The sequence below is a fragment of the Tinamus guttatus genome, unplaced genomic scaffold, assembly GCF_059628265.1.
Source record: "Tinamus guttatus ecotype Peru unplaced genomic scaffold, ASM5962826v1 Tinamus_guttatus_pri_ptg000383l, whole genome shotgun sequence".
NCBI classification, from domain to species: Eukaryota; Metazoa; Chordata; class Aves; order Tinamiformes; family Tinamidae; genus Tinamus; species Tinamus guttatus.
The window spans coordinates 2,962,075-2,965,647 of NW_028288917.1; positions in this window are offsets into that span (position 1 = coordinate 2,962,075).

A 3,573-nucleotide genomic window follows, 5' to 3' on the forward strand; every position below is an offset into this window, starting at 1 on the left:
TTGTATTCTTTCAGATTTGAACAGAGTTGACTCAGCAAGCTGAAAATGGCTTTCCCAAAGGCAAGAAGGCAATTTGTACCTATGACAGTCCTCATCTTCAGAAGATTCTCAGAAAGGCTGAAAGTGAATTTTGTAAATGTGATGGTGCAGATTTCCATGCTAGGCATTTCAGAAAACACAAGTTTTGATGTAAAATAATCACACCTTCTCCACAAAGCCTATCCTAAGTCACCATGAATAACAAGAGTTATTTTGCTTTTAATTATGTGTCTGGGCTGTTAAAGACAAAAAACAAACAAACAAAAAAAACCACACCTTAAAAGCAAAACAGCTTCTATTCCATCAAGCTCATTTTGAGAATTCATCTTTAGCTATGACTTATTAGCTAGAAATCATAATTTAAATAATTTAATACGAAAGAAATGGGAGAGGTGGAATATGGAACTTTATTTAGCTCTCCTAATTTCATGTTAATGTACTGCCTCATCTGTATTGCTTATATGGACAGGCTGTCACAGCAATTACCAAGTTTAAAAACAGGAGACAATATGGGTTTAATGTAATCGTCATTTTACATCCCTCTGATAGAATCAAAAGCAGCAGCAGTCACACCCGAGATCAGTTTTATCAATTTCCTGCCCCAAAAGAACCCTGAAATAGCTTTAGTACTAAATAAAATAGAGAAGATCTACAAAGGACTGTTACACTAGGAAAGAAAAATCCACACAAGATTTCGAGACAAATATTCTGAACCAGAAAAATCTCCAACAGTATGAAATTATTCAAAAATTGTTTGAATTTCTTAATTCTCATTACTTTGTTTGAAATCAAAAAAAAACCCAACATATTTCATTTTGTATGTATTTAACCTAGAAAAGTGCCTTAAAAAAAAAAAAAAAAAAAAAAGAGCCCACATTGTTGCAGTTACCTCTAATGTGTAATTAATATAAATAGGCTCAAGCCAGCAAGGAAAGTGCCGTAATAGCTGGGTCTGAGTCGGGTGAATAGTGAATATTCAGGAAGTAGAGGAGTTGTCATGGAAAAAGCAATTACTTGTGTACTTATGCTATGACTGTATTAAATTTCAGGGCAAATGAAAACATGTGATTGCCCAAGCTGGGAACACACACTTGTTCTTGCCCTTCTAGTACCTACAGTCTCAAATGCATCTCTGTAGCCTCTACATACTTTATTCCTTCCATGGCAGGAGCTTTCCAGGGTTCCTATCCACCAAAGGGGCTTGATAATCCAGGGAACAAGTGCAGCCTCTGGGGGTACCACCTCTGCGTATGCATGGCAGCTACAGCTTGCGCCTCAGGACTTCTCCTTTGGCACCTCATCTTCCTTCTTCATTGTTTAAGAATTTGTGAGTATGTGTAAGTGCCTGCGCTTCGGCATCAAAAACGTGTCATCTTCCAGCATTTGCTGCCTTGTCCTCAGCCAGATACTAGACTAGGGTATCACGCCTTCCGACCTGAGTCACTTCCGGAACAGGTACCTAGCTCGTGAGGGTTCTTCTACTGGCCAAGCCCACCTATCCTAAAAGATCAGCACCCCAAGGGCTGCAAGGTAGCTGTGTACTGGGCATACGTCCAGGGGAGGAAAAAGGAGAAGGAAGTGTTGAGGTTTGAAGGGGGGGCAAATTTGGTAAGAGATGAATCCCTTGGCATTCCAGTTGATCCTCAGAGATTAGAGGGACTGCAGGCGGCTGGACTCATCTCTTAATAGGGATACCAAATCCTGTGGTAGCTATAGGCCTGACTCTGGCTGCCCCGGATTCATGAACAGTCTGTTGACTGTAGGTCTGACCACCTTCCAAGCAAGTAGTTGGGTTCACGAATAGCATGATTTATTCAAATGCAACATTGACAAAGTAGGTTTCAGATGTCAGTACAGGGAATTCTACAGTGTGGGGTTCTTAGCTAGCTTTGCTGTACAGATGTGCAATCATCACTCACCCAGAAGATGGGAGAAGGCTCTCAGTCTTGAGGAGTCTCTCCAGGCAGTGACCTGACCCGAGGGGACAGAAGGGGTTCAACCTGTCGACTGATCCAGAGGTTACGATGGAGTTTTCCCTCCAACTTCCCCCTCCCCTTTTTTCTTTTTTCTTTTTTTTTTCTTGCATTTAGGTGGAGCTTGAGTGACTCTAGTCATACTACTTTTGCTATGGATTAGTGAAAAAGTCTCTCGCTTTCATTCAAAGGTATAGTCAATTGCCAATCTATACAGCATGCTCAGTGAGGAGTGGTTGTACCTCAGAGGCAGCTAATTTTGGGGATGGAGTGTGCGTTGGCATTATAATGAGCTTATAATGAGGAAGAGTTCAAGCAAAGTCCATCAAAAGGGACTGCTCTGCCACCGTTGTTGGCCCCGCACCAGACATCTTATCGTACCGCGCGGCTCATCAGCTGCACGGCACCATCAGATTGCCACCTCCGCAGGGAAGCCAACAAAGCCTGGCCGTGGCGTCTCCGTTCGGCTCCGCTCTTCCTTGACTCCCAGTACCATGCGCCAGGAGGGCAGATTGTGTTGCCAAGGGAATCGTGGAGAAATAGATTCCGTTCATATCAACCATCCTGGAAGTGGTAACTGTCTCTCACCCCAAGCAAGCCTCTGCAATGCCATAACTTCTGTTAGGCTGTAGTTTTTATCTAATTTCCCCTTTCTTGAGCATTTTTCCCACAGTAAGTTAGAAAGATAAAGGGTCTTTATTTATTTATTTATTTATTTCCTGCAAAATTCAGTAAATTTCTAGAGCTAGATCCAAAGAAGCAAAAGAAGAGCCTTTTACGAGAAGCTGAGCAAGGAGATTTACAAGTTGCTGGCCAACTAGTGTAGCAACTAAGTGATGTTTTTTTCCTAAATTTGCTAGCTCATCTTTCCTTTTCAGGACCAGGAGCACTGGAAGCCTCAGGCAAAGAGAGGAGAGGTGCACCCTGGTGCCACTGCCACCTCTCTCAGTGGTGACCCATGCTGGATATCTGCAGCACAGAATGCCCTCCTGGGTCTTCTTCCAACTGCTGAATCTCATAAAACTTGTGGGAACCTGACCATCTTTGAGATAACCATTTCGTCTCCAAACTGGACTGAAGTAAGTGAATGGGTTTCAAAACTGAAGCCAAAAACTATCAGTGAGCACCATCTTCCTTTTTCCCTTGGGCTCCTAGAGAGGCTACAAAACTCTCTTGCCCGGAACTGTCACACAGCGTGCACGCTTCTGCACTTATTTTTAAACCCCCATCCGCCGTGCTCTGGGGGTGCCACGGCCGGGCACCCCGGGCCGCGCTGCCCCTCACGGCGCCCGTTGAGCGGCCGTTGAGCGGCCGTTGAGCGGCCGTTGTTCCGGGCCAACTGCCCCCGCCGCCCTCAAAGCCCCGCCCCCTACGCCCCGGCCCCGCCCCTCCCTCCGACCAAAACATTCGCACGTGCTCCCAGCTCCCCCCGCCTCACGTGACGCGGCCGGCCCGCGCCCGCCGGTGACGCCACCAGCCTTCCCAGCCAATGGCGGAGCGCGCAGCCGGGTAGCAACAAACGCCGCGAGCGGCAGCCAATCAGCGGCGGCGGGGGCGTGGC